We start from the raw sequence: 25,066 nt of genomic DNA on the forward strand, positions 1-25,066 counted from the left end.
TAAGTAGAAGCTTCCTACTACATTGACTACCTGAGGGAACTGACCTTACCCCTGACCTTAGAGTTACATCACAGCACAGCAAGATCTCTGTATTAAGAAGCAGAGATCTCTATTTTTAAAAGTTTTTCAGGACTGATAATATTGCTGAATGTTTAAGTACTTGCCAACTATGGTGCAAGGCTCTGGGTGTGATTTCCTGGAGCTGAAGAAGAGTTAGACTAAGAGTGGCCACCATAGTCTTACATATTTGTAGCCTTGTTAGCAGGGAATGACAGTACATGAAAAGGATTAAAAGGTGTGCCCCTGTTGGAGGATGTTAGCATTTTGTCTAAGCTCTGTCCTACAGTTACCTGGCAACAGCCAGGAATGCCTGACTCACTATAAAAGGGGCTGCTTGACCCCTCCCCTCCTCTCTCTCTTGCTCTTGCCTTCCTGCTCCTGTTCTCTCCCCTGTCCCTTCCCCCATCTCTCTCCATGTGGCTACCCTTTCTCTCTCTCTCTCTCTCTCTCTCTCTCTCTCTCTCTCTCTCTCTCTCTGCCTCTGTCTCTATCTCTCTGTCTCTCTCCCCCTCTGTCTCCCTCTCTCTTACTCCCACCCCTCTCTCTCTACCTCTCTCTCTCTCTGGCTCTGGCTTTCTCTGTCTCTACTACCCTTTCAACTCCCCTCCCCATGCCCTGAATAAACTCTATTCTATACTATACTGTCGTGTAGTCCCTCAAGGCCTTTCCCACACCTCACCACATATCCACTAAAACATATCCTTCTCTTTATCTTTTGGTAAACACATCAGTGTTGTTGTAATAATATACAAAATAAAGAGAAAAAGTAAGCTTGTCTTTTATCCCCACTAGGTCTGGCACCATGGTACCCCAAGATATCTGCTGGATAACTTAATTCTCAGTCCGCAAAGCCTCTCACCTGCTTTGCTCCATCCCATATCACACTGCCAAAGGCCTCTCTTTGAGCCTGGCAGCAATCTCTCTACCTATTTGGCAGGTTTCCATGCCAGAAACACACATCCCAGCTCCGTGGTAGCCCAGACCAGCCACCCCACATTCCATTACACTTAAATCTACACATGAAAAAACACACAACACAATAACCTTGGGTCCAATTGATAAGATATAATTGCCCACCTAAACATACAAAGTCCAATACACATCCATCCCTTAAAAACATTCGTAACAACCTGTGAAGATACAGCATGGAATCTTAACGTCACCTGCCATATTTTCCTGCCACGGCTTCTCTCCTTGTCCCTCCTGTCTCTCTTCTTTCCATTCCAGTCTCCTCCTCTTCCTTCAAACTTTTCTCCTGCCCATCCTTCCTTCTGGTCCAACGACAGGCTTCCTTCTGTCTTGTACCTGCCTCACCTGTGACATCATCCCACACATCAGAGGAAGCATGTCACTGGTGGTGGGCTTTGAGGTTTCAGAAGCCCACACTAGTCCCCACCCTGCAGATGAGGATGTAGCTCTCAAATCTGTCTTCCGTATCATGCCCCTGCCATGACCCAGCAATGACAACAGATTAAGCTGTAAATGATCCCGAGTTCAATGCTTTCTTTTCTAAGACTTGCTGTGGCCATGGTGTCTCTTCACAGCAAAAGAGTAAGACGGTAACTTTCATAAAGAAACAGAGAGGGTGGGAGAGACGGACCAGCAGTTTACGTGTGGTCTTGCCAACTTTGCAGAGAACTCAGGTTCCATTCCCAGGCACACCTATGGTAGCTAGCAAAGTCTGTAAGTCCAGTTCCAGAAGCTCTGACATCTTCTGACCGCTACAGACTCCTGTACTCATTGTGCTGTACAGATATACACACAGACACATTTCATTTATAAAAGAAAAATGGGCAATCCACCAACGGGCAAACAGAGGAGAAATCTAGGCTGAAAAGCCTATGAAAAGATACTGAGGAATCAGAGAAATGTAAGTAATAGAGCACTGGCGTGTGCTGACTGGTTTCCATTTGAAAGCTAGCTGACACCAAGCTGGAAGGACTTAGCCGTTGGTCAGCCTTGCAACACTGAAGGACTGGTGACTGTGAAAAGGATTAGAAAGTGTGGCCCTGTTGGTTTAGGTGGAAATGAGTCCTTCCTGAGCATTGCCTCTGCCTAAGTAATCCTCTCTATAGGAAATCCCCACCCAGCCCACAAGAGAACATGGAGGTCTGCAGCAACAGCTTTCTGTAGGGCTTCCCAGTAGCTAAAGACAATACAATAGCTGTCTATTACCATAACAAAGTTACCTTTGGAGGGAGGAGACTGAAAGAAGGGCCATGGGTAAAGGAGAATAGGTGAGTACCAACAATAATATGTAAAAGACAGAAAAAGAAGAACAATTTGAAACTCCTCTGCTCGGGCAAAAGAAAAGCAATCACGAGATAAGGGAAGAGAAGGCATGCCTACAGAATCTTAACAATGTACAATGCAAGCTCACAGCTGCGGGACCCCAGACCAGTCAGAGGAAGCTGTACGTACAATTGGAAGAATCAGAGTTGGCTTGAGGGTGAAGGCAATTGTGTGTATCAGTGTCTTCTGTAGTATTCTCTGCAACTCAACAGTGAGTGAATTAAGAAAGGATCCAAGTTCAAGTCCTGCACAGGGTGAGATCCAGTCATCTGCTTCCCGAAACTAGAAACGTTGAAATAGCTGTCCTTCCCAAGACAACTACAAAAGCCAGAGACAGCAAACCCTCATCTTAGTACTGAAAGTTGGTTGATGAGGAAAAGGGAATGGAAGGGGCAGAAGCAGACGAAGGTGATGGAAATCCATGAATCATGTATGAAGACGTCATAACCTAGTCCATAGTCCTGTATAATGGACACGTATGGACAAGAATATATTGTCTTGTTTTGTTCTTTGAGACAGGGTCCTCCACAGAGTTCTGACTGTCCTGGAACTCCCTAGGTATACCAGATGGGCCTCGAACTCTCACAGATCTGCCTGTCTCTGCCTCCTGAGTGCTGAGATTAAAGCTGTATGACTTCCAGCAACAAGGACATTTTTTAGAAAGAGGGGCAGGAGAACAGAACAGAGAGAGGGGAACATTGCTGTGGTGAGATCACCCACAGGGGGAAGGGAGACTCACAGGTCAAGCTTATGGTTGGGTTTCAGAGGACCCTGAGCAGTTGCCCATGGCCTACTGTTGCCACTGTGTCTGAGCCACAAGAGAAAAGCCACACTTTTTAGGAGCTGCTGGAACCATAGGGATGGGAGTGTTTGCCATCGAGCAGAGTGGACTCTTTGCACTGGACTAAGTCTACACTTGGGAGTGGGTACTGACTCCTAAGTCCTACAGTACATTTTCAAGCCCTATTCCAGGTAGCCTAGTGCCCTCAGGTGTTGGGAGAAGGAAGAAAGATCCTCCCTCAGATTTGTTCCCAAAACAGTAATTCCAAACAGACGTCTGGATAGCATGTGCTACATGGAGCATGTGAGGGGGGAAGAGCCAGGGGGCCAAACGGATAGAAGCTGTGGACCACAGAATCGCATTCCCGAGCATCGCAGCTGCTGTGCCTATTCGATACAGGCGAAGTGATGCTGACTGTGTCCATGGCGACAAAGGCTGAATTTACATTTTAATGTAAGGATATGGAAAATTCGCAAGCAACATCAGAGTTCTTTTTTTAATGAGCTAGTAGATATAGAACTGTCAATAGTGCAGCAGCCAGCAAAGAATTCAATAGAAGAGTTAACATTCAGCCAAAGGGACCATGCAGGATACAGACTAGAGAGGCACAAAGACCCCCAAATGCAAGATGTTAAGGTGATTGACATCTGTCACCTCATTGATCCGTAGGACTGACTCAGCTCCTGTAGGTCTGGTCTCCTGCAGCCTCCGGGGTGCATGGGTGTGACTATGGAGGCACTTGGAGGGTCCTTGACCAAGAAAGGCACCAGATCCTCCCCCTCACCCCAGAAGGCTGGCTCAGACCCAGAAGCTCCTCCGAGTCTCTCGGTTCTGCGAGGCGCATCGGTGCCCTCTAGTGGGAGGATTTTAACTTCTCTGAAATTCTGCTGCAGAGGGATTCTGACCCTGCTGGAGACTCTCTGGGTGGTCCTCAAGCAGGGATGTGGAGCCCAGGGCTCATCCAGGCAGGAGCAGACTTGCTGAAGTCCAGCTTGGGTCAGACACAGCTGTGCGCTCCGCTCGGAGCTCGCCTCTGTCCTCTCCTCCGTGTTGTCCCTCTGTCTTCTTAGTCCTCTTCTTCCACACAGCCTGCTGCTCCCTCTGGCACACTCCTGGGGGTGTGCAGGGGCACAAAATTTCTAAGCCATGCCAACAGCAGCTTCACTTACTGGAAATCTTCTACTTCTAAGAAATGCGGAGCCCACAAAGATTTGTGAGGAAATGGTGGAAGGCGGGCTGTGGAGGGGACTGTAGTTAGTATTTAAAATTGGTCCTAAGACTCGGATAGTTTCTGGACCAGGAGGATGGAACTTGTGAGTCTGTGTAGATACGTGCATGGGTTCCTCCCAGACTCTGGAAAGCTAGTACCCAAAACCCACTTCGAAATCATCAGTCTCCATGGGCCCCTCAAGATCCTGGAGCACAAGACAAAGGGAAGGAGAAGCAAAGAAAAAGAAAAAGGAAAATTATGTTCTTAAAAGTACACACACACACACACACACACACACACACACATACATATATATATATATAGAGAGAGAGAGGGGGGCGGGGCATATCTTGAAACACGTATAGCTGAGTGAGTGGTTTACTCTGCAAGTCACCAGCACTGAAAATAAACCAAAGCCCCCCACAGATTACACTTACTAGAGATTAAATTCCCCTAATTAAACAAGAGAAGGCTGGAGCTACAGTCATGGATCTGCTGTCAAGAGCAGGGTCTGCTCTTACACAGGATCAGAGCTGATTTTAGGGGCTGAGCCTTCTCCAGCCTCAACCGTTCACTTTCAATACCAATGAGTTCTTTAAGCCTCATCATGGTACAGTTCTGTGGGGGCCACAGCCTTGTTTAACTGGTCTTCCACAACTCTGTTTCCTTCCTCCCTGTCAAGCAGACAAGAGTAGTTCTTGCTGGGGTGCTAGTGGTATAATCCTTTAATCACTGAGGAAACAGAGATTGGCGAGTCTCTTTGAGTTCCAGGCAAGCCTGGTTTGCAGAATTTCAGGACAGCTACACAGAGAAACACTGTCTCAAAAAACAAACAAAAAGACATAATTCTTAAAACATGACTCAAAAACTGGAGGTTTTCTTTAGAGATAAAGGTTATACAAAGCTCTGGGTTACATGCCCCCCCCAAACCATAAATCAAATTTTAAAGATATAAATGTACTTGAAGGTGTTCAATGGCTTCTTGTTCTCAGAATAGTTCTACCTTTCTTCTCTGTCCTGTTCCCCATCTAACAGCTGCCACAATGACTTTCTTACACACACACATGCATACACAGCATGCATGCTTGCATGCATGCACACATGCACACACATTCACATACACACACTCATGCACACAAACACATGAGTGCGCACACACAAGCACATGCACAGGCATGTTCAAACACATACACACTCACACACATACACACACACACCCTACTCCCTCTGGATTGCCATTGCCCTGCTGCAGGCCATAGCTTAGGTTTTTCTCCTCCAGGAGGCTGGCCCTGCTGGCCCAGCCCAGCTAGACTCTGGTCTCTGCCTGCTTCTCCTAGTTACCATTTTTTTATTATGATCTTTAAATATTTATTTAATCTTATTTATGTTTCAGAAAGTGGATTTTTTTATTAATCTTATTTTATTTGAGATGGTCTGTCACTCTGTAATCTAACCTTAAACTCTTGATCCTCCTGCCTCAGCTTCCTGAGTATTGGGAACATTGATCTGACTACCAAATCCAGTATTTTCTGTCTTTCAGATTCCTGTCAATGTGTAAACCCATCGTTCACATCCCTTGTCTCAGTACAGCTGAGCTTTAAAATAATGTTGAATAATGATGATGATGGCAAGCATTCCTTCCTGGTAACTGATGTCTCTAGAAATAATCTGAGAGCTTCGTGGCTTTAACAAGAGTTGCTGTTAATGTTAGCATCAGGCACATCTGTGGACAGCTAGAAGTAACTTTACAACAATCTTGCATCTTTATGGTCAGCTCTCCGGGACTCAGCAACAGACATGTCATCTCTAAGGTGTCCTGTGTCCGTCCCTTTGCACATGTGCCACTGCATGTCCCAATGTACACGTGTCATAGCCAAAATAAAAGATTCAACCTCCCTGCCGCCCTCTCTCTTTCCCTCCACCCTCTTCCAGAGGCTGCCTCTGTCCCCCTCCCAACAAACCTCCCATGTGAGTGAGACCTGTTGCATGATGTGACTTGTTCAGGACCACGCTGCCCCCATTTCTAACATTGATGCCGTGAGACACTGCAGTCCCACCGTGTAGGGATAGAGGGGCATGGAACCCACCACCACATGGAGTGACCACCACAATGTGGGTTACACCCACAGGCCTGACATCACCCTGACAAGCCCATCTGTTACATGGGCTCACTTACCGGTCATCAGATTGCTCCCCTCCATCCAAACACCAATGAGTTGGTAAGCGTCCCACCCTAGTCGGCACACCGGGTCCTTGGTCCCAAAAGAGAGCTGGCTACCCTCTAGTGGTTCCAGGGATGGAGTTATCCATGGTCTTTATGACTGGCTTTCTCCCTGATTCCTCATTCTAGGACGCTTTCCCTTGGGTGAGATGTTTCTCTCTTCCCTGAAATAGTTCCTTTCTCGCTGCTGCAAACCCCCTCAGGCCTGGGTGAACCATTCTCCTTGTCACCAGTCTGGTGCTGGTCCAAGCTCAGCCCCCTCCCTAGCCCCGCCCAGGTCACCTTATGATGACCTGGTGATCTGGCCCATCTGTCATTTCTAGCTACTGCACTTGTCCTTGGGACGCTGGGACAGTCAAACTGCTAGCTTCTACTCACCTAACAGGTGCCTCGTCTTCACCCATATCTCCAGGCTCCTTACTGGAATGTCTCCTCCAACCTCTAAAACTAGCATCTGACTTAAAGGCTTCCAAACGTATCCACCGTTGCAATCAAGTCTGGCCCCGTTACTCGTTAGATAATGACTCCAAATGGCTGCTGAGCGGCACTTCTGATCCTAGCATTTTAAAGCGATCTGGACTGTTCTATCTCAGGGATTCCAGGAGTGGAAAGAGGTTCTCTATATCCAGGCATTTTCTTGGCTCCAAACCCTCTCTTTGCTGCTCCTGTTCTCCATCTCAACTCCTATTAGCTATGAAATCTCAATGAGAAGAAATTCCTACTACTCTTGATCCAGCTGATGACCCTCCCTCTTACCATCCCTGACCTGTGTCCTCAATCGTTTCTGTTTCCCCAGCCTCCTTAGCTGCTTCTTCTCACCAGGCTTCTCCAGAGCCTCCTTATTCAGTTTCCCCAGAACCCTCCTATCCTTTGACAGCTATAGACCTCTCTAGCTTACACCGGCACCTACTTTCATCCCACCAATCACTCACTCTCTATCTACAGCCACATACACACCCCAACTTTCTCCCCTACTGAGCCTAACCCAGCTCTGGTCCTTTCTTCAAGGGATGTGTCTGGGGCAGATGATCTGATTAGAATACATTTCTCAAATAGAAAATAGACTTGGATCTTCTACCTCTAACACCTCTACCTTTGTGGAAGAATTTCAATATATCACTCAATCTTATAGTTTGACGTTCTGTGATGTTCATATGATTCTCAGTAATAATTTACTCTCTGAGGAGCACAGGCAAGTTTGGAAACAAGCTAGAATACATGCAGAAGTAGTTCATCAAACCAACACATCATACCCAATTGGTCCTGAGGTGGTGCCTGGCCAGGATCCTCAATTGAATTCTAATACCCCAGATAGTATTTTAGCTAGAGACCAATTCATAACTGCCTTCTGGCTGCTCTCAGTAAATTTTAAAAAGCTCCAAGAGGTCATCCAGGATAAACAGGAAAACCAGCCTTACACCAGGCCCCTGTTTTAAATGTGGTCAAAGGGTCACTGGTCAAGAGCCTGACCTAACCCCCACAAGCCACCAAGGCCATGCACAAAGTCACAGCAGGAGGGACACTGGGCTGTTGATTGCCCTCATGCCGCTGATGACAGAGAGACATCACTCCCAGGTCACCCTCCAGATGTTCTAGGTTTGGCCATGGATGACTGAAGAGGGCTGAGCTCCCTTGACCCGACTATCATAAACATCATGGAGCCTAGGTGGTCATTATGGTATCTTGGTGACCCATCTCCTTCCTCTTGGACACTGGGGATACTTACTCAGTCCTGACAGAGTTTTTGGGACCCACCTGTCCTTCTCATTTCCCTATTGTTGAGGTAGGGAGACAGCCTTACCAAACCCACCAGACCCTACCACTTAGTTGCATTTTTAGGGATGTTCTTCTCACCCATTATTTTTTGGTAATGTTAATGTGTCCTGTTCCCTTATTAGGAAGGGACCTTTTAGCTAAAGTGGGAGCCTTTTGCTCCCCGCATTTGCTTAAATCCAAAATCTCCAGCAGTCCCTCTCCTCTTCCTTCTAGCCACCCAACCTACTCACTCTAATATGTAATTTCCTTTGTCAGCCCTCCAGAGCCTCAGAGGACTTAAGCCTAACATATCTCTGAACTCCCAAGGGAAAAAAAAACTTCTCTGTCCTACCTCTTCCTCCTTTAACACCCCTATGCTAGCAGTTAAAGAAACCTAATGGAAGCTATCGCCTAACTAGGCATTAATTCTGCAATGGTCCCTCTCTATCCTGCTGTGGCTTATACACTTCTTTCCACAATTCCCTCAGGACCCTCTCATTTCTCGATCCTAGATCTCAAATTCCTAGATTCTCCATCCCTCTAGATGCCCAGTCACAGAACATCTTTGCCTTTACCTGGACTGACCCTGACACCCACTTTTCACCTGGACTGTTCTATCTCAGGGATTCCAGGACAGCCCACACCTATTTGGCTAGTCCCTGGCTTCCACTTACTTTCTTTGACTCTCCCTAAATCTAAGATTGTCCACTATGTAGATGATATATTCTCTGTAGCCCTCTCTAGAAATTAGCCAAGCTGACACCTCTGCTCTTCTAAATTTCCTGTCCAGTTGAGGCTACAGGGTCTCACCTTCTAAAGTCCAACTCTCCACTTCTCAGGTCACCTGTTTGGAACTTACATTTACCCAAACCCACAAGGCTACTACCTTAGATAGAAAGAATCTAATTCAGTCTCGAACAGTTCCCTCAACCAAATACTAACCATTTTCTATCTCCTTCCTGCACTGAAACCTTAGACAAACTACTACCTCATCCTTCACACATGTGGGAAGGCCTCAGGCAGTTGATACCAGGTATACATATGGCAGCTCCTTTCTACATGAAGGATCCAGAAGAGCTGGCTATGCTATAGTGTGAGACACAGAGGTGGTTGAGGCACAGATCCTCCCTGCCCACATCACTAACCAACAGACTGAACTAATAGCTCTTGCCTGTGCCTTTCAACTGGCACAGGGACAATCCTTCAACATGTATACAGACTCCAAATATGCTTTCCATAGCCTCCTGTCCCACACTGCTATCTGGAAAGAGCTTGGGTTACGTATGACGAAAGGAGGATCGGTAACTAATACAAACCAAATTATGGCCATGCTAAAGGCCTCCCACCTCCCCACAGCTATTGAAATTGTCCACTGCAGGTCCCACCAGACAGATGACTCTATTGTTTCCAAGGGAAACAACCGAGCCAATGAGTCAGCTAGAGCTGTGGCTCTTAGAGGTCTAGACTCGTCTTCACCCACTACAAGACATTCTTACACTACAACCGCCATCCCCTCTTACACCCTGATACTCGTCAAACTCTGTCCTATCTTCCACCAGCTCTTTTATCCTAACAGCCAAGCATTGTCTTATTTTGTTGAAACCCATCTACAGCCTACTCCTGAGGAGTTACATTTCTTAAAAATCTATCACTGCCTCTTACAAAATCAGTCAGATGGCAGACTCCAACTCCAGGCATTATAGCACCCCTTTACATACCTACCAGGCTAGAGGTTCCCTTCCTGGAACAGACTAGCAACTTGACTCTTTCCACATGCCCACTGTCAGATGTGCCACGTATCTCTTGATCTTGGTGGCCACTTCTGAGGGTGGCTGGAGGCATACCTTACCACCAACAAAAGGGTTCAGACAGTCTCTCATCAACTCCTTCCAGAAATCATCCCCTAATTTGGAGTTCAGCCTCCCCCTAGTCAGACAATGTTCTCAAACTTACCTCCCAAGTTTCTCAAACTCTATCAAGCCCTCGACATCCCCTGGCATTTTCATATTCCCTATCACCCCCAGTCTTCAGGAAAGGTAGAAAGAAATAACCACTCCCTGAAAACCACTCTTGTCAAACTGTCACAGGAACTTCATCTTGATTGGGTAAAACTCCTAACCCTGGCTCTTTTTAGGTTACAAGCTCTCCCAAGCAACCTCTTTTCAACTTACCTTTAGAGCTCATATATGGATGTCCTATTCTAAATTCTGGTCTTTCATCCAAATGATCCCTCTCTCTGTTTACCTACTTATCCCATTACTCTGTAACCTCTGCTCTTTCTTTTTTCTTTTCTTTTCTTCCTCCACTCTTTCCTATGGAACTTTGCTGCACACTGTCTACCGTGGCCACACACTGCCCCCAAGGCACTCCCTGTCAACATTGGAGACCAGGTTCTTCTCTCCCCTCCAGACCATCATCATCACTCTCTCTCCTAAATGGCAAGGCCACTTCAAAGTAATTCATGTGACTCCCAGAGCTGCCAAATTTGAGGGTTTTTCTCACTAGGTCCACCTGTCTCAACTCAAACCTTTCACCCCTCCACCTCAAAATGACTCTTCTTCCTATACCCCAAAAGAATCCTACTCCCTTAAACTCCAGAGATGTCAGGACCACCCACCTTGTCCCCAATCCCAGAAAAATGAGATTCTACTTTGGAGTTGCACTAGACCCCACTGGATTAGATATGGGCTTCTCATCCTCCCCCTGCTGTTTGTTTCCATCCAGGTTAGCCCTTACATCTGGAGATTCAAGGTTCAAGAAATCCCCACTGATAACAAACAGTCTCTCAAAATAGTGTCAGGAAACTGATCCATAGCCACATGTCAGGTGTCTTAGGGTTATACTGCTGTGAACAGACATCATGACCAAGGCAACTCTTTTTTTTATCCCAGCTCCAAGCAGCACTGAAACAAGTTTATTTTTCCATAATCTGTTTTTATACCCTTCTAAGTACATACAAAGAATAGGATTAGTTCTTGGTCAAAAACAAAAGAGACATAAACAAAGTAATCAAGGAACAAACTAGGCATAAACAAAGGTCCTGTGGTCATTCCATTCAGAAACTAATCAAGATGATCAAGATACAGGGAATATATTCCTCAGCTATATTTTTCTTGAGCTTACTTCCTTGTCCTGTCCCAATGTCAAATGTTCTTGCCAGTTTCCTTATAGTTACCCTAAGGACTCCCTACATCGCCACCTTTTTTATTTCATAAACAAGACTGCACCTGTCTTAGGTTGCCCTGACAAAAAATGTCTTTTTTTACCTGTCATTGAAAATGCATTATCCAAGGCATGCATTTCTGTCTTAGGTTAGTAAGGCTCTGCAGAATCTCCCTAGTCACTGACTGCCAGCTTGTTAAACTAGTGGGGATTCATTTTAAGTTTCAAGACATGTATTTTGGCCACGGACATGATGATGTTGTTAAAGACAAGTTTTATCAAAATGGGCAGGAATAAAAGTATTCCCAGGACAAGAAGGGCCAACATAGTAAAACTATATGTCATTTTCAAAGCTTGACCAAGATAGAAATAATGATCTTAAATCATATTATTCAGCAGAGTAGCATTCTTTAAATTCATAATCTTGGTATGCAAAGTTAAAATATCCAGAGAGGTGTTAGAGTCATGCCAAATACCCTGCCCATGTCTTTGAATTTTCTCCCAATTATAGTGACTGTCATTGTAAATTTTAGAAGTGCACAAATTCATTATTATTTAGTGTGACACTCAAGATGGCTTCTCATTCTTAAATTCCGAACCTCCTCTCCAATAATTTGAGTAGTATTATAAAGAGTATCAACTTGTTGTTCCAAACTCCTATCTAAATTTTCTTGAATACTTAAAGCAATAGTAACATTTTCTGAAAAATAATTAACAAAAGTGACTATCCTAGCTTTCTGTGTCAAAGCAATTGCAGAAGCTATGGCACTAGTTATCAATATAATCAAAGCTATTATACCAGCAATAATCAAACTCACTACTCTCTTGCTTCTGCTTAAGGCTTGAGTCATTTCTTCCAATATTTGTAAGATTCTTTTTCAGAATACCAAGGTCCTGTCAAACTCACAGGCAATAAAACATAATTTGATTGATAGGCCACCATAACAGACATGTGAGATTTCAATACACTAACACAATTAGAAAGTGTACAATCAATAAAACTCACATTAAATACTACAGAAGAAACAAAAGTAATTTTAACATGACCAATCAATAAAAGATTAGGAGCCTTAACACATGTACAACACTAAAATCCAGATCCTGTCCCTATTTCGTCCACTATAAATGTAGTAACTTCATAGAAAGCTGTAGCTAACTTCCAAATATGCCATTGGAAATTGCCTGAATCAGATTTCCAAAGATCTACAGACATATCCATTGTCCAATGTTTGATTGAACCAGCCCAATCAATAATTGCATATTATTGGAAACATTGATTTATAACATTAATTATAACATTATTTTTGTTATATTTTGTTAAATGCCAGATCTACCTTCTTTGTTGGGTCAGATTCAGAAGGTCATATTTCACGAGAATAGGTCAGATTGCCTCATAATATTTAGGCATGCCCATCTTTATGCTTTGAGTTACAGTTTGTGAAACATTTTTCTTCCAAATTTGAGCAAACACAACAATATACATATCATTCATACTATTTTTCACAAAGCAAACAGAAATCCCATCACCAAATGCCTTGAAAGCCATGATCTTATTATAAGTTGGCTCCCTTGTCTAAGTACAACCAAGAAGTTGAAGATTATTATTGGTCACAATAATCTCCAGTCTAGGCCACACTGACAGATATATCAGTAGTGGGTCAGGAACATAGGCCCAGTAGATAGCACTGTGTACCAGAACCACCACCACCACCACCACCACCACCACCACCATCATCATCATCATCAGTGAGGGAATCAGTAGGAATGTGGGATTGTTCCATTGTTGCACCAGCCTTTCTGGCAGCCACCGAGCTCCTTCAGCATTCACTGGGTCATATTTTCTTTATTTTCCTTTGTGTGCACTTCAAATTCTGAGGTATCCTTCACAAAGCCCCTTGCACTCAAGCCCCAATGTTGTGACATCACGTGACCAAGCCTACTCAGTCATTCAACAGGGAGGGAGTGAGGAGGAAGGGAAAAAGACAATTAGACAACACTATAGCATGACTCCAGCCAGCACTGAAGCCCAAGGCAACTTTTATAAGAGCAACATTTAATTGGGCCTGCTTACAGGTCCATTATCATCAAGGCAGGAACATGGCAGCATCTAGGCAGGCATGATGCAGGTTGAGCTGAAAGTCCTACATCTTCATTTGAAGGCTGCTAGTAGAATACTGGTTTCCAGGCAGCTAGGATAAGGGTCTTAAAGCCCACACCCACAGTGACACACCTACTCCAAGAGGGCCACACCCTCTAATAGTGCCACTCCCTGGGCTGAGCATATATAAACAATAATACCAGGAGCCAATCCAAATTGCTGTCATCCCTACATCTACCACCCCATCCAAATATTACAACCTCTTTTTCTGCTTCCTCTTTGACCAGACAAAAGATGATTATAAAAAATGGCCTGACAAATATAGGGCTGCCCATATTTGTCTTGCCAGATATATATGTTAGGATCACAGACCAATCACCTCTTCTTTTTTTTCTTTTTTTTTTTTTTTTTTTTGGTTCTTTTTTTTTTTTTCGGAGCTGGGGACTGAACCCAGGGCCTTGCGCTTCCTAGGCAAGTGCTCTACCACTGAGCTAAATCCCCAACCCCCAATCACCTCTTCTATCAATGATGCAAGACACTTTTCTTCTATATTCAAGACCTATGGAATCACAGGTATGAAACAGGAGTTGTTGGTAAGCTCTACCATAAAAACCAATCTGGGTCCCCAAAAAGTATTATTCACATCCAGAGAAAATATGTCTCAATTGTCCAACCTCTAAATATAGGAAAAACAGAAGTAATCAAACACTCCTCCCAAGGTCCTTACTTCCTTGACACCCTCCACCCCTCATAAATGACACTAACCTGTCACATTTCATCTTCTGCTTCAGAACCTGACCTCAGCCTACCAGCTCCTTAATGTCACCCAACCTGGCTGCTTTAAAGGTTGCTGGCTATGTGTATTCCCTGGAACTAATTCACAATTACCACTTACAGTGATTCTGCCAAGTAACCTCACTTCATCTTTCATTAGCTGCCCGACTCTAGTGTTGCCATGGCTCTCATACCTTTTCTCTATCCCTCTTCTTGGTACAGCAAAGTGTTTTAGACATCCAAGACACTTTCTAAAGAATGCTAAGTTCCCTAGACTGCAACAGAACCACAACCTTGATACCTCATCTCTACCACAGTGCCCTACAGTCTAAAACATGTCAAATCTCTTTAGTACTGCCGATGGTCAAGAGTTTGGATGTTGGTGTTTCCCTTTCCCTAAATTAGGAGTAATCCATGGAGAAGAGCCTCTACTAATCCCAATTGTAGACTCAATATCTGCCAGACATAACAGGAGGACAGTTCAGATCATGCCACTCCTGGATGCTGTGGGAATAACTCTTTCCTATTGCCCTTCCTAAAAGAACACATAAACCTGATATCCCAGGTATGGGCTGAAAATAATCCTCTAGGTCTGGCCTCTCACTTGCCTCCTGTTTTGGTAAGTCTGAAAGTTACTACTAAGCCCTATCAGGGTGAGGCCCTTCAAGGTAGATATCAGACCCCACATTAATAACCTTCATGGTCATAGGATCCTGATTCCCTGTCATTCTTCCTGGGACACCCTACTGTCAATTAAAAACCCTAGAGGACAAAATTATAGATCAGTGCAAGACCTAAGAGAGGTAAATAAAATGGTGGAAGATATCCACCCAACAGTTTCAAACCTACATACACTCTTGAGATCCCTACCACCCGACAGACAGTCTTGGACTTGAAAGATGCTTTCTTTAGCATTTCCCTAGATAAGAACAGCTAGACACTTTTTGTGTTTGAATGGCAAGACCTAGAGGATGGTTTCAGCAAACAGCTGATTTGGACAAGACTGCCACATGGATTTAAAAACTCACTCACCAATTTTATAAGGCTCTCCACACTCCTATATGAGTATAGGCAAACTATGCCATGTACTGTGGCATACTAAGTATGTTTCTTTGCTCCAGTATGGGAATGATTTGCTTTTGGCCAACACTGATGTTGATCTGGTTGTATGGAAGCAACCAGATTTCTTCTAGAAACATTGCAAAGACTGGGCTATAGGGTCTTAGCCAAGAAAGCTCAGATCTGTGTATCTGAAGTGACCTTCTTTGGTTTCTAGCTCAAGAGCATCAAAGAAGTCTTTCTTAAGCCCATAAAGAAACCATCCTAGCCATCCCAACACCTAAGACCAGGCACCAAGTATGAGAATTCCTGGAGTCAGCTGGGTTTTGTAGGCTCTGGATACCAGGTTTTGCTGAGATAGCAAGCCCACTCTATGGGGCCACTAGGGGGCAGGAAGAAACTTTCATATGGACAAAAGAAAATAAAGCTTTCCAAGAACTGAAATTGGCAGATCTCCCCAGCTCTGGGTCTGCCTGATGTGACTAAGCCCTTTCATTTGTTTGTGGGTGAAAGTCAAGGCATTTCCAAGGGGTACTCACAAAAAACCTGGGCCCCTGGCAATGACCAGTAACTTACCTATCTAAGAAATTGGACCTAGTAGCAATAGGATGTGCAAACTTCTTGAGGATTATAGCAGCCACTGCCCTGCTAACTAAAGATGCAGACAAATTAACTTTGGGACATCTCTAACTATAATGTCATAGAGGAAGTTCTCAAGGGCCCCCCAACTACTGGATTTCAAATGCCTGGCTATGTCTCTATCAATCTCATTGTTTAACCATACCCAAGTATCATTTGCCCTTAGTACTTCACTGAACTCTGCCACCCTGCTATCTAGTCTGAACTTGGGAAAACCACCAAGCCATGACTGCTTGGAAACCCTGCAACATGTACATGGAACTCAGCCAGACCTGACTGACAGGCCCTGGCCCTATGCAGATTTCACCATATACGCTGATAGAATCAGATATACGGAAGATGGCACCAATTATGAAGGGCCAGTAGTGGTGGATTTGGACAAGACAGTATGGGTGTCTCCCCTCTCAAGTGGAACATCAGCCCAAAGGGCAGAATTAATAGCCCTCATTGAGGTTCTTAAATTGGGCAAGGACAAGGTAGTTAATATCTACACTGACAGTTGATATGCTTTTGCCCCTGCACATGTTCACAGGGTAATATTCAATGAGAGGGGACTATTGACTGTAGAATGAAAGACAATTAAAAACAAACAGGAGATCCTAGATCTCCTAGATGCTCTATGGCTCCCAAAGAAATTGGCTATCATACATTGTCCCAGACATCTTCCCAGACCCGATCCTACCTAAGAATACAACCTACTCTAAAGAAGATGACCAGGCTCATCAGCTCCTACTTAATACCTACACAAAAGACAGATGATGACATACAACAGATGGAAGAAAGATTCTACCAAAAACTTTGAGCAGAACTTTGGTTTAGGATCTCCATGCCAGCATGCATGCATCTGGGAGTAAATAAGATGAAAGAATTAATATCTAAAACATTCTCTATCCCGGGGTTGACCAAGGAATTGTAGGGCATTGTTACTAGACGACACTCTTGCCAATTGACAAGCCCAACTCATGCTAAAAAAGAAGGAGGACCCTTCATCAGCAGTCTCCTGGAAAATAGACTTCACTGAGATAAAAACAGAAAAAGTTGGTTACAAATATCTTTTAGTATTTATAGATTCCCTCTCAGGAGACTGAGGCATTTACAGCTAAGAAGGAAACTGTTCAAACTGTAAGTAAAAAAACTCATGGAGGGAATAATACCTCCATTTGAAACTGCTGTGGCCTTGGGGTCTAACAACAGACCAGCCTTCATCTCTCTGGTTAATAAAACTTTAGCAAAAACATGGGAATAAATTGTAAACTTCATTGTACATTCCATCCCCAAAGTTCAGGCCAGGTAGAAAGGATGAACTGGACCCTTAAAGAGACCTTAACTAAATTAACCTAAGAGACTGGCAATAACTGAGTGTCTCTCCTTCCCTTCATTCTCCTCAGTGTTAGGAACACTCCTTATATAGATGGAATAACTCCTTATGAGATAATGTTTGGGAGGCCCCCTCCAATCCTTCCTTATATAAAGACAGATTTGCTAGCTTAGATTTCTAATCATGATATCCTTTGTCAATCCAGGCACTCCAGTGAATCCAGACTGGTCTGCATGCCTATGTTCAACACCTACATAAACAAGGCTCACCAATCACCCCCTCATTGGTTCCAGACTAGAGATTTAGTTCTGACTAAGAAACACCATAAAGAATCCTTGGTCCCTCACTGGAAGGAACCCTACACTGAGACACTGACAACCACCACAGCAGTCAAGGTCGATAGGATCCATACCTGGATCTACCATTCCCATCTGAAGTCTGCCTCTCAGAAACATGAGAACTCTACCCAACAATGGACTGTCCAGTCTTGTCCACAGGACCCACTGAAGTTAAGGATAGTAGCCAAAAGAGCATGACAAAGTTCAAAATGATTAAGGACAGCAAGTTACACTCAGAGGGCCACCAAAGAGAAGACTTGTAAGAGATTGACCACTGTTTTATACTTATGATAACTCCTTGTTCGTGCTTGCTTCGGCAGCACATATACTAAAATTGGAACGATAACTCCTTGTTCAACACTAGAACTGATGAGACCTAATAACTATAAGCCAAAAAAACTTGACCTTGGAAGCTGTCTGATACTAAAACTGGTAGAGTTGTAAGTGATCCATACCCTGATGATTACTCTAGCCTCCAAAAATTGTTATAGACCTTCGTAACCTACGGCCAGAACTTGACAACAAGCCTCAAAATGCTCATGCTTACCAGCCTTCATTTTTATACTTTCAGGACTGGGCTACACATGCCTGGACATAAACGTACTAGGTTCAGGACTAACAGTGCAACAAAAGAACTGTTCTTAGGACAAGATCAATTATATGCATGCCCAGCAGAAACAGGGTCCACATGCACTCACTTTTCTGCTGATTGCAAAAAATCTACAATGGTTTTGCCATCATTGGGTATGCAAAACATGGACCCCAGGATAGAAATGGACTGTGATCCTTATATGGATATAAGGCTCACTTCTAATTCAGATTGTAAGATTCCTAAGGCTTATAATCCCTTGGTGATAACTCTCAAATCTTGGGACCCTTCCCTCCTATGCTAACTAGTAGATTGGACACACCTGGAGATTCAGAACTTATGTGTCAGGGATAAACCCTGGAATGTTTTTTACAATCCAATAATTGGCAAAACCCAAGTTTCTATGCCTAATGGGGACCTCTGGCACAAACACCAAAACCCGGTTCTACAACAAAAGTACTGCAACTTCCCAGGACCCAGAGTTGAATATTCCCACCCCTCCCCCAGGCATTTCCTCAGACCAGGCCACCCTCTCAGGCTGTCCTCCCTCCTTCTGAGATCCCTGAGACCTTTACATGGGGGTCCCTTAGTCAACATCATAGAAACTACTTTCAGGTTTCTTCATGCTTCTAGACCAAATATGACTAATGATTGCTGGTTTTGTTTGGATCCAAGCCCCCTTATTATATAGGAATAGCTACTATTGACCCTTCCAACTCTTCAAATCAGTCTCTCTGGATGATACTGGCACCTGTCCTTGGGAGACTTCCATTTCCCTGGTAGACATGTGCAAGGAAATGGGACTTGTTTTAGGTCTCAAAAATATCCATTGACAACATCACTCTATTCAGGTGTATTTCATGCTCCTAACTTAAGCATGTGATAAAATTGTCCAATTCCCTTAGAAGGATAAAGACTAATCTTCTAGCAGTACCCAAAGGCACTTGATTTGCTTGTACCCCAGGCTTTTCCCCTTGTCTATCTATGGCTCATTTCACAAATAAACAAAAACCTGAATTACATGTGCTTGTTGGTGTGGTACCACAAACCAAATATTATGGAGGGACAGCAGGGTGGGGTCACATGGGTCTTTCTCCTAGCCCTTTCTCTAAGAGAGCTGCACCCTTTTTAATGCCAGTGTTGACTGGGGTGGGTATTGCAGGATCAGCAGGAATAGATACCGCTGTTCTAATTACAGGGAAACAGAATTTCCGAATGTTAAGTGAACAGGTAGATAAGGATCTGGCTCAGTTACATTCAGCCATCTCATTTTTAGAACAAGCAGGCTCCTTAGCTTAAGTAGTCATGAAAAATGGACAAGCATTAGACTTGCTGTTCCTCAAGGAAGGAGGGGCATGTACGGCCCTCGGGGAGCAGTGTTGTTTCTATGACAATCATTCTGGGGTAATTAGAAACATTTCGGCTGAAGTCAGAACCAGCTTCCTCAATAAGGAACAGAAGAGACAACAAAATATGAGTTGGTTTGAAAGATTATTCAACTGGTTCCCTTGGTTAACATTCCCAAGTACTGCCTAAATAGGCCTGTGTGTTCTACTGTTAATTCTAACCTGTGGGCCATGTCTGGTCAATGATCTCAAGTCCTTCAATTGGAAAAGGATTTCAAGTTAACCTCATAGTCTTAAAAACAGCAATGTACAATTTAGGTGCCAACAAGCTAGCTCAGTAGATGGTAAACCTAAGGATGCTATACAATGCTTTAATTGTTTTTTTATTTACTTACCTCAGAAGTGAAATAGGCCTGAAGACTATAGGTTTAGTAGCAAATTAATATAGGAAAAATAAAAAAAAAATACCAGGAATGAGAGGTTATTGGCACAACTAACAGAAATTAATGGAATAATCTTTATTCTATTGACTTCCTGATTATGCTGTCCTGTATCAGCAGTCTAGTCAGGAGTGAGTCATCCCCGAGAGAGCAGGGTGGGAGAAATAGAAGGACGAGAGCCACAGTGCGAAGGTCTTCACGAGCAATGATGGTGCACACGAAGTCCTGGGGAGCACTTGCATCCACTAAAATCCACTCCATTATAACAAGGATTCCTTACCCAGTGTTGTTAGAGTGTCTATGCCACAGATGAGTCTCAAGTGTGCTTTGTTTGCAACCCAGGTTTGCAGATCACTAAAAAATTAACACCAAGTCAAAAGTTCCTGATGTGTGAGTGTTGGCAGGGCAATTGTGAGGCTTGGCGCTTTCCTGTTGCACATAGATAAAGGAATTCGCAGCATGTCACCATCACCTCTGTGTTGGTGATGACCCAGCAAATGAAGAACTCTCTTTAATGTCTGCACAGGCAAAGTGTTCTGTCTACAGGCCACAGGGATAGCAGTGTCCCTCATCTTGGCCAAGATGAGTGGCTGCTGTGGGTTTAAGTTTGTTGCAGTGGTCTTGTTCTACTCTCTTATTTTCCACGTTGCATATCATATCCAACAACAGAACTGACCTGATCCAAAGCAAAAGAGTGTTTCCCTCAACCTCCTCCAAGGTTGCTCATCACTGCACTTCCTCAGGGTATTGACCGTCTCTCCCCACAATGAACATTAAAGATTACATTCAGTTACGGCTCTGCTCTTAAATGAACAACAGATTTTCTGATCGTTATCAGCCTGCAGGTAAATCATATGTTGTTATGCTTGTATATGAGCCCTAAGCAACTGCTGTCTTTGTAGGTAGATGGTGGTTCAGTGATTACTCAGTGCCAACTAGAGTATCTCTCTCCCCAAATTGTCCACAAGTTAAACACAGAGCAAATGATCTGTTTCATAGCCTAAGAAACATGACTGGTAAGGGCCAGCTGCACGTCCGTCCTGTCCTCTTGACTCAGTGCCTTTGCCAGTCATACTGAGCAGTTTTCTGGCCAGTGTGCCTTCTTACTCCATTCAGTGCATTCACGCGTCCTTGTCATTTGCTTCTGTTTGCACATCTGGTGTCTCAGGAAGTTTGCCAGAAATTACCTGTTATGCTGAATGAGTAGGCGAAACATGACTTTGTGACCTTGTGTAATTAGACTGTCACCCTACCTTAGTTTTCAAAGCTTATGTGCTAAGAATGAGGGTAAAAGCACAAGGTCCAGAGATTAAGAAATTGCTATTTTATGCCTGGAAAAACACAGCATTTAGGAGGCTTCGTTTCCTGACTGTGTGCCTTCCCCTGCTTGCAACCATCCTGTATTACCATGCAACCTGCAGTTCCTTGGTGGGTTTGTCAGAGAAGTTCAGTGTGAGCACTGTGTGTGAAGAGGTGGTTTACATGCAGGGCTGTGTGTCTACACGGTTAGTAAGCTCATCCATTCACCACTGAACCATTCTCTTGCTCTAACCCCTCAGGTTAGATATCTCCCAAGAGCTTACACACAAGTAACTATTGCATGTCCTAATCACTGAAGCAATCAGTTAAACCATCAATTTGTCTTCCTTCTTCCTCTCAGATTGGGTGAACCTTTGTTTACAAAGTGTATGAGGAAGGATTTGTCTCCTTGGTTGGCCTCCAAGCAGAACATGTAACATTTCCACAGAGCATCCTCTGTCTCCCCAGGTGAGGAGCAGGTCCTTGGAGCCACTCCAGGATGAGTGGTTCACATTATGTAATGAAGCTGCTACCCTATCTTAATTTCCAAAACTTATCAACAGGTGTGGTCCATCCCAAGGCAGGTTGGAATGCACTCTACTCTTGGGTAGTAGCTCACTCCGTAGGGCTGAGCATGGCCTCACCCTTCATCCAGTCCTCTGAGCAGAGGTGAGCTGAGAGACTGCTCACCTTAAGGAGAGCCAGAGGGAGAACCATTCGTTCTCAGGCCAGATGCCTCCTTTAACAAGAGGGCGATGGTGGAGCCCGGGAACAAAGCCAAGGAGAGCCTGACTGAACTGGGTCCCTGCACTGCTCACAGGCTAGATCCAAGTCCTAGGCAAAATGTTTCTTCTTGGGCTAGCCTTGAGCTTGCTGTCCTCCTGCCTCAGCTTGTTAGGCTTACAGTAGTATGCCATTTCACCTGGCAAAACTTTATAGTCTGTTTTTCTTTTATTTTCTTTTCCTTCTTTCCTTCCTTCCTTTCTTTCCTTCCTTTCTTTCCTTCCTTTCTTTCTTCCTCCCTTTCTTTTCTTCCTTTCATTTAAAGACCAGCACTATGGTAGTGTTTTCTTAGCACACCTGCAGCCCTGAATTTGATTTCTTTAGCAATTCAGAAGCCAACATGGAGGCTATTCTGGCTATACGAGATCTTCAAAGAATTTGGTTTAGAAAAGAAACTAAGCACATTGCTGGCATCCTTTCTCTGGTATACGATAATTAAACCAAGTGCCTCTCCCTGTCCTGTCTTACAGTCCCAACACCCCAGAGTCTAAATTGCAAGAGTGGGAGAATGCTGCACTTGAATCTCTGAGAGAGGCCCAGGGTTCTGCATCCTCAGAGATGGGTTGCAGGGGAAGGGACTGTTTTACCAGGGTGAAGACTTGGACTGGTGTGGTCAGGCACCCTGAGAGAAGGAAGGACACTAGCAGTGTCTTCAGTCACCCAGGAATGATGGTTGGGAGGCTAATGGGGATTCAGTGAAGTGACAGGGTACAGCTTTAATAGGTGGGGGACAGTGAACATTGTGTAGCAGTCTTCACTGGTGTACACTCACAGGAATGCTCTATGTGATCCAGGAATAAACTTTGGTTCCACTGTACCAAGATGTCCGTAGCCATCAAAAGCTGGGTGCAACTTGGTGGGAAAAGGCAAAATCAGTTCCACTAATTTGAGGGCTGCGCCTCCTTAATTCTGGAAGCATTTTTATCTGGGATATGAAGAGAAGGGAGGGACAGTAAGAAAGGCTTCGTGAGAATCTTGTGTTTTGGAGCGTGACCATGTCTGGCCACTGCCTGACAATGTACTCCTACTTTCTTCTCTGGCTTCTCTTCCTTGGTTTGTCTAGAAGATGCCTCTTCTTTTTTTTTTTTTTTTAAAGATTTATTCATTTATTATATATAAGTACACTGTAGCTGTCTTCAGACACACCAGAAGAGGGCATCAGATCTCTTTACAGATGGTTGTGAGCCACCATGTGGTTGCTGGGATTTGAACTCATGACCTCTGGAAGAGCAGTAGGGTGCTCTTAACCGCTGAGCCATCTCTCCAGCCCCCGAAGATGCCTCTTTTTATCCCATAGCAAAGATGGGGCCTGGCCAGAGGCTACTCTGAGCCCTCAGTCCTGGCATATGATCCTCTCTATTTGTTCCCTTCTCTGAGCTCCAGGCTACTCCAGCAGCTTTCAGACTGTACTTGGCCTCTGCCCTCTCAGAGGAGAAAGGAAGGAGGGGATGGAGGGAAGGATGGTGGGAGCAAGTCCAGTAGGGGGGACAGTGAGCGAGATTAAAGAGGATGGATGGATGGATGGATGGATGGATGGATGGATGGATGGGTGGGTGGATGGATGGATGGGTGGATGGATGGGTGAGTAGATGGGTGGATGGATGGATGGATGGATGGGTGAGTAGATGGGTGGATGGATGATGGGTGGATGGGTGAGTGGATGGGTGGATGGATGGGTGGGTGGATGGGTGGGTGGATGGGTGGGTGGATGGGTGGGTGGATGGGTGGGTGGATGGGTGGGTGGATGGGTGGGTGGATGGGTGGGTGGATGGGTAGATGGATGGATGGATGAATGAGAAAAATATGTAGTATTGTGATCACAGTTGTCCTTGTCATGTCTCTTATAACAAAACCTGTTACCGAAAATCTGTTCCTTTTTTTTTTTTTTTTTTTTTTTTTTTTTTTGTTCTTGTGGACTGCACTTTAGAAAAATTTCTTGGAGAAGATGAAATATACAACTTTTTAAAATGTAAAAAAAATTAAGTAGCTGATTGAAGGAATAAACTATCAACTTGTGTAGGTAATAAACAGAGACCAGTCAAATAGTGGAAGACAGTTCTTAGCTTGCAAGGGTGGCAGCCACCACTGGGTGAACATGTGTTTATACCAAGACTGCAAGGCCCACGGAGAAAAGAGAGAGGTTTATGGGGGGACAGAGGGAGCTTAGTGTGTCCAGATTGAGGTTGTTAGTCTAGGGAATCTGGAAATGTGCTAACTGGGAGAATGGCATCATATGCGGGTGGCCAGGGTCTATATTTGGTTTTGTCTGGTTGTTCTGCAATTAAAATGAGGTTAAAACCAGGAAAGTTATTAGTTAGGTCTCCTTAGTCAGGCCCTTGCCATTTAGGGTCAGTTGTGGCAGGCATTATTGTTTGGCTTCCTGGACTGATTAATTGAAATTGATTACTAATATCCATGTCTACATTGTAGATAGTGCACTGACCCCCTGGGCCCTCTATCTTAGGTGGTTGATGGCTTTCTGAGCTGGTGACTATGGGTAAAGGGTTGATTTCCTATACCCACTGCTCTGGCTCCTGGGTTAACTCCCAGGGCAGGCTTTGGTGGGTAGCAGGTTGACTTCCTGGGTTGGTTACTGCAAATTTCAAATCATAGATGTGAAGCCTGTTGTGCATCACAATTTCTAAAGAGAAGCACATAAATGAAGTGAACCCTTTCCTCCCATGATACCTCAGTGGAGAAATGCATTAGCTACTTTTTCACTACTGTGACAAAGCACCTGAGAAGAGACTAAGGGAGGAAGGGTTTATTTGGGCTCACAGTTGAAGAGGACACAGGCTGTCCTCAGAGGGAGTCATGTGGTGGGAGCATGAGTCAGCTGGTCACATCTGCCCAGAGTTGGGAAGGAGAAAGGCCAGTGCTGCTGTTCAGACTTTCTTTTTCC

General features: G+C 44.4%; 1 long non-coding RNA gene across 1 annotated transcript in view; it reads right to left on the bottom strand.

The window, feature by feature from the left end:
* Nucleotides 1-3,615: 3,615 nt before the first annotated feature.
* The window catches only part of LOC120095697 (uncharacterized), a 49,329-nt gene continuing 27,878 nt past the window's right edge, over nt 3,616-25,066 (bottom strand). The window contains exon 5 of the long non-coding RNA XR_010056200.1: nt 3,616-4,548. This is a non-coding gene — a long non-coding RNA (uncharacterized LOC120095697). The remainder of the gene's footprint in view (nt 4,549-25,066) is intronic.

Source organism: Rattus norvegicus, chromosome 11 (genome assembly GCF_036323735.1).
Source record: "Rattus norvegicus strain BN/NHsdMcwi chromosome 11, GRCr8, whole genome shotgun sequence".
NCBI classification, from domain to species: domain Eukaryota; kingdom Metazoa; phylum Chordata; class Mammalia; order Rodentia; family Muridae; genus Rattus; species Rattus norvegicus.